The sequence below is a fragment of the Erinaceus europaeus genome, chromosome 8 (assembly GCF_950295315.1).
Source record: "Erinaceus europaeus chromosome 8, mEriEur2.1, whole genome shotgun sequence".
Taxonomy (NCBI): domain Eukaryota; kingdom Metazoa; phylum Chordata; class Mammalia; order Eulipotyphla; family Erinaceidae; genus Erinaceus; species Erinaceus europaeus.
The window spans coordinates 53,738,625-53,755,086 of NC_080169.1; the positions used below are offsets into that span (position 1 = coordinate 53,738,625).

A 16,462-nucleotide genomic window follows, 5' to 3' on the forward strand; every position below is an offset into this window, starting at 1 on the left:
GGAAAGGGAAATCAAAGACTTGATACCATTTACAATTGAATCCAAAAATATAAAATACCTTGGGGTGAATCTCACGAAGGAAGTGAATGAGCTTTATAATGAAAACTATAAGCCACTGTTAAAAGAAATAGAGAAGGACACACAGAAGTGGAAGAACATTCCTTCAATAGTTGTAAATATTTGTTTTGGGAGAGATCGGTTCTGTAACCTATTACTACATGGCCATGCCATGCCTCCTGGAAGCCACAATATTTATTTGTTTAAGAGAGAAAGAGAACCAGAGCATCACTCTGGTTCATCCAACACCAGGGATCAAACTCAGGGCTTCATGTTTGAGAGTTCAACACTTCGTCTATTTCCTGAGCCACAACAGGAGATTTTTAACATGGAGCTTCATTCTTAGAATCCTAACCCTAACCCTAACAAAGGATAACATCTAATGTCCATCTTCTCAGTCTTTAGGATATCTGGGAAGATGACTAAATTCCTATTAGAATACTGGCCCAGAAAATATATCATATCAGAATTACTCAGAGTATAATAGTAAAAAGGAGAGAGTCTCTCACCAGGAGATAAGCTTCCCTTTTTGTTTTATTTATTTTTCTTCTTATTTATTCAGATTTTGAATAGAGACAGAGACAAGTTGAAAGGGAAGGGAAGAGAAAGGGAGCAAGAAAGAGAGACAGCTGCAGTATTAATTCTCTGCTCTTAAAGCTTTTCCCCTGTGGGTGAGGACTAGAGGCTTGAACCTGGGTTCTTATACATAACATGTACACCCTACCAGATATGCCTCCCCAAGTCCCTAAAACAGCTTTCTAGAGAAGAGGCAACAGGTGAAAACAGCAGAGGTGGTGGGACTCTGATGCAGAGGACTCTGAGTGCTAATATGTCCTGCTTTATGGATCAACAAGTGTGAGAAAAAACCCTCATTTGGGGGCTTGGGTTTGATACAACAGAAAACAGTGGGAATAATGACACTAGGTGTTAAGAAGCTGAGTTATTCAAGAGGACTGAAGGAGAAAATGCATTTCTTAATTTTTCTTTGTAAAACTTATTTTTAGGGGCTGGGCAGTGGCACACCAGGTTAAGTGCTCACATCATACTGTGTAAGTGCCTGGGTTCAAGCCCCTGATCCCCACCTGCAGGGAGAAATCTTCACAAGTCATGAAGCAGGGCTGCAGGTGTCTCTCTGTCTCTTTCCCTCTTTTCTATCTCCCCCTCCCCTCTCAATTTCTTTCTGTCCCTATCTAATAATAATAATAATAAGCAACTTATTTTTAATTCTTTGCAATCAGATGATTGAAGCCAGTGTTAATTTTGGCCTACTGGTAGCACAGCAAAGATATTTCTCCAGATTTCTGGCTGAGACTCAAATCAAGTGAAATAATCATTCTATAACAAAACTAGTAAAGGCTGAGCTCAATTAAAAAAAAATCCTTATATTTAACTGCTTTATGAAAATTTTATTTACTAGGCAATTTTTTATTAAGAGACTAAATGTCAGGGACTGTAAAATCATGGGGAAAATGTATAAAACTTCTCTTGATGCCTCTCTCTCTTTTTTTTCCATTTGAAAAATGATAGAGAATATTTTCCTAACACACTCTGATTATATATTTCATTAAATGCATTTAAATATTAGAAGACATGTTATGTAAGTGAAAAAATTTGTTCTTTCACTAGTTCTTTCAAATTTTTACTTCTCTCATCTCATCTTCCTTTTTATGTAATAAATTCTACAAATATAGCCTCGGGCAAAACTAGAAAAGGACCAAATCTGTTCTGTCTATGCTTCTATTTCCTCATAGATGCTGCCATGATGACTTGCAAATTTTCAAGAATGACAACTATTATAATAGCTCAAGGTCGAGGAACTTCATGAAGACTTAGTTGAAGTTGCGGATATAAAAAGTACAAACTTTCTGAAAAGCCTTGGTAAGTTTTTAATTATTAAAGATCTTTGTTTCATCAGTTTCTTTAAAGAACTGGTTTCCAAAAGCCAAGTCAACTTTAAAAGCAAATATACATGCCAGTGTAGCTAAGTGATTTCTTTAAAAAAATTTATTTATTTTATTTTATTTTTTAATTTTAATTTTTTATTTTATTACATAAAGAATGCAAATTCTTAATGTAGTGATGACCCACACTTACTGCAGAATTTTTTTTAAGATTGATTGATTGGTTGACTGAGAGGAGAAATAAAGAACCAGAGCATCTGACAAGTGAGATGCTGGGGATCAAACTCAGTAAGGTCATACTTGAGGGTCCAACTATTAATCCATTGTGCCACTTCATGGGATGCTACAGAATTATTATTATTATTATTATTATTAGTAGTAGTAGTAGTAGTAGTAGTAGTAGTAGTAGTAATATATCACCCTTAAAAATTCTTCACAAAAGATGAGTGGGTAAAAAAAAAGTTATGGGGGCCAGGTGGTAGCACACCTGGCTAAGCACACCCATTAAAGTGCACAAGGACCCAGGTTCAAGTCTTTGGTCCCCACCTGCAGGAGGAAAGCTTCACAAGTGGTGAAGCAGGGCTACATGTGTCTTGCTATCTCTCTCACAGTTAATTTCTGTCTCTATCCAATAATAAACAAATATTTTTTAAAAGTTATGGCATATACACGTGGTGAAATATTAATGCAGCTGTTAAAAAGATGAAGTCACCTCCTTTGCCACATGTAGGATGGATCTTAAAGTTACTCTGTTGAGTTAGATAATCAAGAAAGAGTAGGACTAATATTGCATGATTTCACTGATAGGTAGAACTTGAGTAGCAAAACAGTAAGGGAAAAACATAAAGGAAAACTTGGACTGGGTGTAGTGTGTTGCACCAAAGCAAAGGACTCTGGGGAAGGACAGTCAGGGATGGGATGGTAGGGATCTAGAACCCAAGGGCATGATGTCAGAAAAGGGGGAAGATATTTTACAGACACCTATCATGAGAAAATGAGAGTTTGTGCATGCGGGTCAACAACTGTACTGTAACCATTAATCTCCTTTCCCCAATAAAATGTAATATATATATATGTTCTTCAACCAAAAAGGGCTGGTTAAATAGCTCACTTGGATACTGTGCTGCTTTGTCATGTAGTGACCCAGGTTTGAGTCTGGCCCCCACCACATTGAATGAAACTTCAGTGCTGTGGTCTCTCCCTGCTCTGCTTGCCTGTCTCTTTTTCTCTATCTGAAAATTAAAAAAGAAAAAGTATTTCTGGAAGTGGAAGTCTTTGGGGCTGACCATGAAAGACCTAGGTAAAATGTAAACCAGAAAGTTAGGAATTCAAGAATATTGACCTGTAGAATTCAAGAATATTGACCTGTAGAGACAATTTTCTAATTGTCTCTCAAGTGCACACCCTGCAGTGCACAAGGACCTGGGTTCAAGCCCTTGGTCCCCACCTGCAGGGAGGAAGCTTCACAAGTGGTCAAGCAGGGCTGCAGGTTTCTCTCTGTCTCTCCTCTCCTCTCCTCTCCTCTCCTCTCCTCTCCTCTCCTCTCCTCTCCTCTCCTCTCTTCTCCTCTCCTCTTAATTTCTCTCTGTCTCTATCCAATAATAAATAAAATTAAAATGTTTAAAAAAAAGAAAATTGTCTTTCTGTACAGCTATGCAGAACTCTGTCATATATAACTCAAGGTAGTATTAAAAGTTTATACCCAGTTAAAGATTAAACTGTGCAAAGTTTAATCATCATTTAGCTAAGGTTTTCCTTGACAGCCATCTTGTACAGAAACAATGGGGAAAAACACGTAATTTTGACATGTACTTCTGGAAAAAAAAAATTACCTTGCTTTGTGACTTCAGTTCTTTTTATTTATTTATTTAAGAAAGGAGACATTAACAAAACAATAGAATGAGAGGGGTACAATTCCGCACTATTCCCATAACCCGATCTTCACATCCCACCCCCTCCCCTGATACCCTTCCCATTCTCTATCTCTCTGGGAGTATGGATTCAGGGTCGTTGTGACTTTAGTTCTACACATCACCAGAACAGGATTCCTGGGAAACATGGATATTTATCTGAAAGCTTCTGAGGCCTTGCCTCCTAGAGACTAGAGTACCCTAAAGTTTTTGGCTGAATTCTTCCTGTTGAATTTCCAAAGAGAGAAAATAAAACATTGATCACAAGGCTAAATGTGTACAAAGAGAATTATGAAGTTCAAAATTTCTCCCAGAGTAAAGGAGAGAGAGTAGAGGTCTTTTTTTCCCCCTACGCTAACCAGAGTAACACTTTTACCTGTGTTAGACATAGGGATTTTAATGTGTTTTTATGATTTTTAATTAATTACTTATTATTTTTGTGGAAGGCAATGCTGAGAGTTAAGCCTAGAACCACATACATATTCTCAGCCCCATCCTCAGGAAAAAACAGATAATGCAAGACAGCACAAGTTCTGGCCTAATTACTCAACTATGCATGGAAAACTAGTTAAGCAGAAACAAAATTTGGAGTATAAGTCCTCTGTCTGTCCTTTCCTAAGCAGACTTAATTAAAAATAATACATAGGTTACATTGGTACATCTTGGAGTGATTTTTCCTTGAGCCCCAACAAAGTAATAAAGTCAAAGAGACAGTGAAGTGAACGCATCCTATATGACCTTATACAAAGAGTTTGACTCTTAGCTCCAGTGAGATGAGAAGGCCTTAATCTATGTGGCATAATTATACTTGCATTAAACAGGATTATACTGACTTCTGTGTTGAAGATAGAGTGAATTGGTAGGAAATAAAGGTAAAGCCAGAGTCAGGGAGACCAGTCAACAAGCTAAGGAAAGGATTATGACTTAGCCTAAAGTGCTGATAGTAGAAGTATTAAGAATAGTGGGGTTCTGGGGGGTCGGGTGGTAGCGCAGTGGTGGCGCAAAGCGCAGGGACTGGTGTAAGAATCCTGGTTCGAGCCCCTGGCTCCCCACCTGCAGGGGAGTCACTTCACAGGCAGTGAAGCAAGTCTGCAGGTGTCTGTCTTTCTCTCCCCCTCTCTGTCTTCCCCTCCTCTCTCCATTTCTCTCTGTCCTATCCAACAATGAATGACATCAACAGTAAAAACAATAACCACAACAAGGCCACAACAAGGGCAACAAAATGGGGGGAAAATGGCCTCCAGGAGCAGTGGATTCATGGTGCAGGCACCAAGCCCCAGCAATAACCCTGGAGGTAAAAAAAAAAAAAAAAAAGCGGGATTCTGAATATACAATGAAGGTAGAAATAAAAGTATCTGCTAGTAGAATGAATGTGTGGTGTATAAAAATGAAGAAGTTAAAGATTATGCCAAAATTTTTTGTCTTAAATAATTGCCATGTCCCACTAATTGATATATTATAAAGCGTATTTGGAATAGTGGATGTGCATATCAAGAGTTGGATTTTGACCATATTCATTGTAAAGACTGTTAGACATTAGGGTGGAGACATAGAGAAGTGGATTAGAAATATGAATGTCAAATCAAAAGAGAAAGTAGTACTGAGTTTAATTCCATAGTCTTGCAGATTGCAGTTAAATACAAAATCAAGGAAATAAAAACTGGAGAAAATTCAGAGAGAAACTGGATATAAAAAGATTTCCACACTGAAGAATTAGGCTTTCATGCCTGAGGCTCCAAGGTTCCAGGTTCAATAACCACTCTCCAGCATCACCATAAGCCAGAGCTGAACTCTGGTAGCGATCGCTCTCTCTCTCTCTCTCTGAATTGCATTAAAGTAAATAAAACTGTTTTTTAAAAAGATTTCTAAGGGACCAGTCAGTGACATACTTGGTAAAGTGCACATATTACCAAGTGCAAGGACCCAGGTTTAAGACCCTGCTTCCCATCTGCAGGGGATGCTTTAGGAGAGGTGAAGTTAGAAAGGAAAAGAAAGAGAAGGGAAGGCAAAAGAAGGGAAAGGAAGGGAAGGGGAGAGGGAAGGAGGGGGGAAATAAAAGGCTGCTGGAAATGGATTCATGGTGCCAGTATCAAGCCCCAGAGATAATCTGGGTGGCAAGATAATCTGGGTGGCAAAAAAAAATTAATAGAAGTAGATTAAGTTGACAGAGGACCTAAAGGGGGTTGTATTGTTATATGGAAAACTGAGAAATGTTATGCATGTACAAACTATTATATTTACTGTCGAATGTAAAACAGTAATTCCCCAATAAAGAAATTTAAAAAAAAGAAATAGATTAAGTCTGGAAACACTCTAATATTGAGATGTATAAAGTTAAAGGGAAGAAAAAGATAAAGGATAACTGATGGGTTGATACATGCAGAAGAATGAAACTGAACCACTATATTTCACCAAACACAAAAATAAATTCTAAGTGGATCAAGGACTTGGATGTCAGACCAGAAAACTATCAGATACTTAGAGGAAAAATATTGGCAGAACTCTTTTCTTCATAAATTTTAAAGACGTCTTTAATGAAATGAATACAATTACAAAGAAGACTAAGGCATGAATAAACAAATGGGACTACTTCAAATTAAAAAGTTTCTGCACAGCAAAAGAAACCACTGCCCAAACCAAGAGACCCCCTCACACAATGGGAGAAGATCTTTACATGCCATACATCAGACAAGAGTTTAATAACCAAAATATATAAAGAGCTTGCAAAACTCAACAAGAAAACAAATTACCCCATCCAAAAAATGGGGAATAGGACATGAACAGAATATTCACCAGAGAAGAGATCTGAAAGGCTGAGAAACATAAAAAATGCTCCAAGTCACTGATGCAAATAAAAGCAACAATGAGATACCACTTCACTCCTGTGAGAATGTCATACACCAGAAAATAGCAGCAACAAATGCTGGAGAGGCTGTGGGGACAAAGGAACCTTCCTGCACTGCTGGTGGGAATGTAAATCGGTCCAACCTCTATGGAGGGTAGTCTGGAGAACTCTCAGAAGTGAACCTACCCTATGACCCTGCAATTCCTCTCCTGGGGATATATCCTAAGGAATGCAACACACTCATTCAAAAAGATTTGTGTATAGCTATGTTCATAGCATCACAATTTGTCATAGCCAAAACCTGGAAGCAACCCAGTTGTCCAACAACAGATTAGTGGCTGAGCAAGTTGTGATATATATACAAAATGAAATACTACTCAGCTATTAAAAATAGTGACTTCACTGTTTTCAGCCCATCTTGAATGGAGCTTGAAAAAATCATGTTAAGTGAAATAAGTCAGAAACAGAAGGATGAACATGGAATGATCTCACTCATAGGCAGATGTTGAAAAATAAGATCAGAAGGGAAAACATTAAGCAGAACTTGGACTGGAGTTGGTGTATTGCACCAAAGTAAAAGACTCAGGAATTGATGGGGGTGAGAGTTCAGGTCCTAGAACAGGATGGCAGAGAATCTAATGGGGGTTGTATTGTTATGTGGAAAACTGGGAAATGTTATGAATGTACAGACTATTGTATTTACTGCTGAATATAAAACATTAACCACCAATAGAGAAAAAAAAAGATAACTGAGAGGCTCTGTCAAGTAAGGTAGAGAAAAAAAAAATCAAAAGAGTTTAGGGTAGCGAAAACCTGGGAGGAATGTTTCAAGTGCTCCAAGAAAAAAGAAAGCAAATTGGACAGGGGTAGATAGCATAATCATTATGCAAAGAGATTCTCATGCCTGAGGCTCCAAAATCCCCCAAACCACCATGAGCCAGAGCTGAATAGTGCTCTGGTAATGGAAGAAAGGAAGGAAGTCATTTGCTCCAAATGCGTAGTAGGGGGGTGGGGGGGGGCGGCAGATAATGCAGCAGTGTATATGGACCTTCCTTGCAAGAAATTCCAGGTTTAATCTGATGTCCAACACCACCAATAGACAGAACCTTGCAGTGCTCTTGTGAGGAGCAAATAAATGAGGTTAAGAAATGTTTTTAAGTATGCAAGGGATAGTTTCAAAGGAGTTGTGAGGCTAAAACCCAACTCAAGTCATTTTAAATAGAATAGAAGAAAATAGGAACCAGTAAATATGAACAGTTTTTTGTTTGATTTTTTATTTTGCTTGTTTTAACCAGAGCACTGCACAGCTCTGGCTTGTGGAGGTGTAAGGGATTGAATATAGGAATTTGGAGTCTCAAGCATGAAAGGCTTTTATATAGCTATTATGATATCTTCCCCATCTAAGCATGAATAGTGCTATTGGGAAGAAAAGCTGAAATACTGGGCAGGGTTTAAGTTAAAACATTGTTTAACATTAAAATAAATAAATACTTGTATGTTGAAGAAGATCCGCTATTCAAGGAAAGAAGTCAGTAGACATTTGAGAATTGCTAAAATTTATATGGGTATAAAAAAAAACAATTTGAAAAGTAGTATACAGATGTGTGATTCCTTAAGCATATGGGCAGTCCATTCAGAGAAGTTAGTGGAATTTACTGTTACAAACTTACTCAATTTCATATTTCAAAGTTTTTTCTTAATTTTTTATTTATAAAAAGGAAATATTGACTAAACCATAGGGTAACAGGGGTACAACTTCACACAATTCCCACCACCAGAACTCTGTATCCCATCCCCTTCCCTGATTGCTTTCCTATTCTTTATCTCTCTGGGAGTATGGACCCAGGGTCATTGTGGGATGCAGAAGATGGAAGGTCCGGATTCTATAATTGCTTCCCCATTGAGCATGGGCATTGACAGGTAGATCCATACTCCCAGCCTGTCACTGTCTTTCTGTAGTGTGGCAGGGCTCTGGGGAAGCGGAGCTCCAGGACACATTGGTGAGGTTGTCTGTCCACGGAAGTCTGGTCGGCATTACACTAGCATCTGGAACCTGGTGGTTGAAAAATGAGTTAACATATAAAGCCAAAAAAAATTGTTGACCAATCATGGACCTAAAGGCTGGAATAGTGCAGATGAAGAGTTGGGCAGGGGTGGGAGGGTCTCCATTTTGTAGATACCTAGTAGGACTATTTTAGTTATATTCAAAAGGGCCTATGGCTATACTAGTTTTTTGTTTTGTTTTGTTTTGCCTGAGCCTGTCATCTGATATGCATGTGGATCCAAGTTATTGACTGGGGAGATGATGTCATGGCTGGAAAAAAGACCAGAAAGCTGGATTAGGAAAGAGAGTAGCTCCCTAATATGGGAAATATAAATAAATAAATAAATAAATAAATAAATAAATAAATAAATATTGTTGACTGTAAATCCCATCGATTTGATGTGATCTGGGGCCCATATTCAGCTTAGGAGCCTATGTGACCTCTGCATCCCTGTAGATCTGAGCTCACATTCTATAGTCATGAGTAGGAACATTCCAAGCTGCTGCAATATCGACCCATCTTCCTCAGGTGTAGTATAGAGTATGTTGTCCAGCCTTCCTTCAGAGGATGGAACATTCTCTACCACTGTTGATCCAAGCTGGGGCAAGGTCCTATGGGGGCCCACAAAGGGGTATACTGTGTTGTCCCTCATAGAAATGACATGTAACAATGGAGAGAGGGATTTGTTCAAGGTCTAGACCCATCATGTCTGTTTGGGAATCTCAGGACTCCCTGATTAGGGCCCCAGCTGATGGGGTGGCCTGATAGTGACTAAAGAGTCATCGTTAAAGTATGCCAGTCTCTTGCCCTTATTCAGCTTTTGCAGTCCTTGCTTTGATGAGGTTAGCTTTGGAGTGAGTGAGAGAACTGTAATATGAACTAGGTGAGGAGGATATCTAAGTCAAGTAGACACTATTTCATTATGAACTTTATAGTGACTCACTGTAGACTATTGTGTACTTTTGCTTTCAGGTATATATTTTGCCCTAATTTATGGATACATGTGAACATATGCTCTATCTCATGGGACCTGGTCTACATCTAAGTGTTGGAACTTTGTTAGGAAGTGGACCTCCTGGAATGGAATTAGAGAATACTATGAAAGGAAAGGTCTCACCTGAGTAATGAGGGTGAAGGGTTGACATTCCATGCCTGATGTCTCTGGACACAGTCTGAAGTGCAGCATGCTGAGGTGGTACTCGTTGCACTGGTTATAGGATTGGTGGATGCAATATCATTTGGTATGAGTTGAGAGAAGCATGCAGGAAAGTGAGCCAAACCCCAGAGTTTCCAGAACTGGGGGAAATATAGACTCTATAGAAGAAATGGCAGGTTCCTGCTGTCTTAGGGATTAAGAAGACAATAGATAGTTATTGCTATAATTACATTATTTGGCAATTGGGTTAACTTTGAAAAATCTCTTTGTTAGGATTTGCTGTATCATACACATCACCATAATTTATGTCCTTTGACATTATTTGTATATAGTGCCACCGGTTGCTTCTGTTCTCCGTGATCTTAGCTTTTAAGAGAGCCAACATATCAAAGGTTCAACCTATGTATTAAAAAGACTAGTCTGTGATTTGAAAAGCTCTAGACATTCAATCAATTTTCCCCTCTCCTATTAATTAAATAGTGATTTATATTATGTTAGCGAGCATAAATCAAACCACCATCCACTGCAAGGAAACAAAAGATGTTTATTGACGAATTGCAATCCGGGCCGAGATGGAGACTGGCCGCAGTCTACCAAGCTCAACCCCGAACAGGGCTCAAACCACACAATTTATAGGAATTCAGAACACACTTGAGGAGGGGGTCCACTCCATCTTACAATCTATATCCAATTACATATTACAAAAAATGCGGAATCCAATCATTTTAAACCAAGCAAAAAGCGGGGTCCATACAAAGCGAAGCGCGGGCTAATTTCAAACCTTGCAAGACCAGACAACCAATAAGGCTTGACCAGGTATTAGGTCCTCACATCCCCCTACCATCATACCAGGCCATCTGGCGACCAGTATACCGCTGGGGCTGTGCAGAGGTCCTGATAAGGCTGGCCCTCACACAGAACTTCTGCAAAACACCTGATGGCCTTCACTGATTAGTCTTGTTTCTCAACAGGGAAAGGGCAAGGGGTTTTCACAAACAGGAATAAGAAGGGGAACTTATAGGGGAAAAAAGGAACTTAACACTAAACACTCAAAAACTTAACATCTAAACTCAAAAATGAAGAAAGGGGGGGGAACTTAAAGTTAGCTTGAATGCAAGGGGATTTTAAAGTAACAGCTTGTTACTGCCTGTCACATATTACTAAAAATTGATAGGAGTATACATACACAAGTTTCCCACCACCAAAAGACTGTGTCCCATCTCACCCCCTGCCCCTCAGTCCTCTCCAGAACCCCCACCCCACCCCACCATGAAGCTGAACATCCACCCTCACCCTCAACCCAGAGTTTTTACTTTGGTACCCTACTCCAAATTTAGTTAAATCCTGCTTTGAGTGTCCCTTTCTGTTCTTCTTTCTCAACTTCTGTTGATGAGTGGGATCATCCCATACTCCTCTTTATCTTTCTGACTTAGCTCTCTTAACATAATTCCTTCTAGCTCCATCCGAGATGGGTGGGTTCATTGTTCTTAATAGCTGCATAGTATTCCATTGTGTATATATAGAACAACTATCTCAGCCACTCATTTGTTGTTGGGTACCTGGGCTGCTATTATGAATTGTGCTGCTATGAGCATAGGTATACACATATCTTTTTGGTTGGGCATTATGGAATTTTGGGGGTATATCCCCAGTATAGAGGAATTACTGGGTCACATGGAAGGCCCATGTCTAGCCTTGTGAGAGTTCTCCAGACTGCTGTCCACAGAGGCTGGACCAGTTTACATTCCCACCAGTAGTGCAGTAGTGCAGAAGGGTTCCTTTGTCCTCACAGCCTCTCCAGCATTTGTTGCAGCTGTATTGATGCATGCCATTCTCACAGGAGTGAAGTGGTATCTCAATGTTGTCTTTATTTGCATTTCTCTGACAATCAGTGACCTGAAACAAATTTGCATTTGTTTGTTAGCCTTTTCGATCTCCTCTGAAGTGAATGATCTGTTCATATCCTTTGCCCATTTTTGGATGGGGTCATTTGCTTTTTTGTTGCCAAGTTTGCTGAGCTCTTTGTATATTTTGGTGATTAGTCTCTTGTCTGATATATGGCATGGCAAGATCTTCTCCCATCCTATGACTGGTATATCTTTGTTTTTGTGATAGTTTCTTTGGCTGTGCAGAAGCTTTTCAATTTGATGTAGTCCCATTGGTTTGTTACTGCTTTAGTCTTCCTTGCAATTGAGTTTGTTTCATCAAAGATGTCCTTGAGGTTTAGGTGGGAAAATGTTCTACCAATGTTTTCCTCTAAGTATTTGATTGTTTCTGGTCTAATATCCATGACCTTGATCCATTTTAAGTTGATTTTTGTTTCTGGTAAGATAAGGTGGTTCAGTTTCATTCTTCTGCATGTTTCAACTCAGTTTTCCCAGCACCATTTATTGAAGAGAGCCTCCTTCCTCCATTTAATATTTTGGGCTCCCTTATCAAAGATTAGATGTCCATAGGTGTGGGGGTTTAGTTCTGGGCTTTAAATTCTGTTCCACTGGTCTGTGTGCCTATTTTTGTTCTAGTACCAGGCTGTTTTGATGATGATGGCCTTAGTTTGATATCTGGGAGTGTGATGCCTCCATTTCTGTTTCTTTTCCTCAGGATTGTTTTGGTAATTCTAGGTGTTTTCTGGTTCCAGATAAATGACTGTAGTTTTTGTTCTATTCTCTTAAAGAAGTATGGTGGAACTTTCATGGGTATTGCGTTAAATTTATATATAACACTGAGGAGGATATTCATTTTGATGATATTTATTCTTCCAATCCATGAGCATGGGATGTCTTTCCATTTCTTGGTATCAGTTTCTATTTCCTTGAGTAGTGACTCATAGTTTTCAGTATACAAGACTTTCACTTCTTTGGTCAGCTTTATTCCTAAGTATTTTATTGATTTTGCTGCAACAGTGAATGGGAGTGATTTCTGGATGTCTTCTTCTTCAGATTTAGTGTTTGCATAAAGAAATGCCACTGATTTTTGTACATTGATTTTGTAGCCTGATACCTTGCTATATTGCCTAATAACTTCCAGTAGTTTTCTGTTGGATTCTTTAGGTTTTTCTATGTATACTATCATATAATCTGGCCAGGATCTTGTTTAATATTTTGGCATCTATGTTCATCAGAGATATTGGTCAGTAGTTTTCATTTTTTGTTGTGTCCCTATCAGCTTTTGGTATCAGGGTGATGTTTGCTTCATAGAAGGTGGAAAGGAGTGTTCCTGTTTCTGCGATCTTATGGAAAAGCTTTAGAAGTATAGGTATTAACAGTTTCCTGAAGGTTTGTAGAATTCATTTGTGAAGCCATCTGGCCCAGGACTTTTGTTATTGGGAAGATCTTAATAACTTTTTCAATTTCTTTGTCTGTGATTGGTGCATTTAGGTTTTGTAGTTCCTTTTGGTTCAGTTTTGGAAGGGCATGTGTTTCTAGAAATTCTTCCCCTTCTTCCAGATTCTCTTGCTTGGTAGCATATTGTTTTTCATAGACATTTTGCATGGTTTTCTGGATTTCTGTCATGTCAGTTGTGATCTCTCCTCTATAGTTTACAATTCTATTTATTTGAGTCTTCTCCCCCTTTTTTTTAGTGAGTCTGGCTAGGGGTCTGTCAATCTTGTTTATTTTTTCAAAGAACCAACATTTGGCTTCATTGATCTTTTGTATGGTTCTCTTATTTTCGATGTTGTCTATTTCTGCTCTAATTTTAGTGATTTCTGTCCTTCTGGTTGCTTTAGGGTTCCTTTGTTCCTCTTCCTCTAAGTCCTTAAGGCATGCAGTTAGGTTGTTTATTTGAGCTTTTTCTTGTTCTCTAATATGTGATAATATGGCTATGAGTTTCACTCCCACTACTGCTTTAGCTGTGTCCCAAATATTTTGATAGCTTGTGTCTTCATTTTCATTTGTTTCCAGGAACATTTGAATTTCTTGCTTGAGAGTTTCTCTGACCCAGCGGTTCTTAAGCAGCATGTTGTTACGTTTCCAAATTCTGTGTCTTTTAATAATTTTCTGTTTGTTGTTAAATGTTAGTTTTACTCCACTGTGGTCTGAGAAGATACTTGGGATGATTTCAATGCTCTTGAATTTGTTGATACTGTCTTTGTGGCCTAACATGTGGTGTATCCTTGAGTATGTGCTGTGTGGATTTGAAAAAAATGTGTATTCCAGAGTTTTGGGGAGAAGAACTCTGAAAATATCCAGAAGCTCTAATCTGTCCATCTCTTCATTTAATTCTCTTGTTTCTTTGTTGATTCTCTGCTTTGTTGATCTGTCTTCGTGTGAGAGTGAAGTGTTAAAGTCTCCCTATATTATTGTATTACTATTGATGTATTTTTGTAATTATTTCAGTAGGTGTTTGATGCATTTAGGTTCCTTCATTGGGTGCATAGATGTTAATAATTGTTTAATCTTGTAATCATTATGCAATGGCCTTGCCTATCTATTATTACTTTATTAAATTTACAGTCTATTGTGTCAGAGATGAAAATGGCTGTTCCTGCCTTTTTGTGGTCCATTAGCCTGTATAAGAGTTTTCTATCCTTTCACTTTAAGTCTGTGATTGTCTTGTTGGGTCAGGTGGGATTCTTGCAAGCAATATTTGGTTGGGTTGTGTTTTCTGATCCATCCTCCCACTCTGTGGCTTTTCATGGCTGAATTTAAGCCATTGACATTTATTGATATTATGAATTTAATATATTGTAGTGCCTTTATTCAGCAATTCTTTATTTGCTCTGATAAATGGCAAGTATTGTAGTGATGTTCTTTTTTATAAGAGGTCTTTTAGTACCTCTTTCAGGGAAGGCTTGGTAATGGTTGCCTCCTTAAACTGTTGTTTGTCTAAGAAGGTTTTGATCCCTCCATCTAGTTTGAATGAAAGTCTAGCAGGATATATTATCCTTGGTTGAAACCCTTTTTCATTCAGGGATCAATAGATATCTTGCCACTCCCTTCTGGCTTTTAGAGTTTGAGTGGAGAAGTCTGCTGATAGTCTTATGGGTTTTCCAATGTATGTGACTTTTTGTTTTTCTCTTGCAGCCTTTAGGATCCTTTCTTTATCCTTACTTCTTTTCATTGTAACTATGATGTGTCTTGGTGTCATCAGGTCTGGGTTGATTCTGGGCCTCTTGAATCTTAATGTCCTTTCTGTTGTTTAGGTCTGGGAAGTTTTCTTCTATAATTTCCTCTGAATGTTTACTATTCCTTCCTCTCTTTCTTCCTCTGGCAGGCCAATTATTCGAATGTTACTTCTTTTGAGATCATCCCATATGTCTCTGCTATTGTTTTCAGTGTCTCTCAATCTAATTTTGAGCTCGTTTGCCTCTTTCTTTATTTTGCCTAGCTCATCTTCTGTCTGGCTAATTCTGTTTTCACATTCTGTTTGCCTGCTTTCCCTTCCCTCAGCTTCTTTCTTTAGTTCAGTTATAGTAATAACTTTTTCTGTTAATTGATCTTTTAGTTCAGCTATTTCAGCTTTCAGTTCTCTAATTCCCTCGAGGTAGCTTGTGTTTTCCTTGAACATTTCATCTGTTGTTTCCCTAATTCTGATAGCCCTTTCCTCCATATTTGTCTTCATTTCTGTGATTATTAGGTTTACTATTGCTTGTATACTTTTCTTATCTATGGTTACTTCTGACTGGTTTGGAGTTTCTTCTTGGCTCCTGTCTTGATTCGTTGTGGTAGCAGTTTTATTTAAAACTCTCAATTTAACCATTTTTTAATTGATGTGTTTTTTTTTATTTTTCTGTCTGTCATTCTTCACTTTTTTGTTTTTGAGTACAAACCACACTATATTAAATACCTTTATAACAAATGTAGTCACCCAACTTCAGAAATTACAACAATAGTAAATGAAGGAAGGATTGGTACAGTTCAACCAATACTAGTTAGCCAAACAACACCTCCAGTCCAAGAAATAATAGCAGCCTAATCCAAAGAAAAAGAAAGAGAAAGGAAATAAAAGGAAAGCAAGAATAGATAATTATTCAAATATAATGTCCACTGTAATATTCTATGGATAGCAAGATGAGAAAAGGAAGTAGAGAAGAGAGACACACATATACAGAGAGTCCACTCTGACTCAGATTTCTTCCCCAAAATAATTTACAAATGAGTATCAGTGAATTCAGAAAGCAAAAGAATGAGAAACAAGAAAAGAAGCCAATAACAAGATAGAAAAAGAGTAGTGAAAGGAAAGAGGTGGTTTTTTTAAAATTAATTAGGAGGAGGGAAAAGGGAGAGTGGAGGGAAGAGGTAGAGAGAAACAAGTCCTCTCACACTGGATAGAACACCCAGTCACCTAATAATGAAAAAAACAACAACAGTTAATTTTGGTCAACCTGAAGGAGGGGGGAAAAGGGACACACATATATCAGTAATAATAAAATAGAATAGAGTAAAAAAAAAATGTAACAGTCAGTCTACAGCTTGGACTGTTCTGAATTGACTGCAGGCAGCTTGAGCAAAGACAACCAATTGTAAGAAGTATCCAAAATAAATAAATAAATAAATAAATAAATAAATAAATAAATACCTCTAGGTATTCTTTCCCAGGCAGGGGTG

At 38.1% G+C, this 16,462-nt stretch overlaps 1 protein-coding gene across 1 annotated transcript in view; it reads left to right on the forward strand.

Annotated features, from left to right (window-relative positions):
- The window catches only part of SAMD9L (sterile alpha motif domain containing 9 like), a 37,803-nt gene that overhangs the window by 14,485 nt on the left and 6,856 nt on the right, over window positions 1-16,462 (forward strand). The window contains exon 2 of the mRNA XM_007522493.3: window positions 1,809-1,935. The gene's annotated coding sequence lies outside the window, so the exon portion shown is untranslated. The remainder of the gene's footprint in view (window positions 1-1,808; window positions 1,936-16,462) is intronic.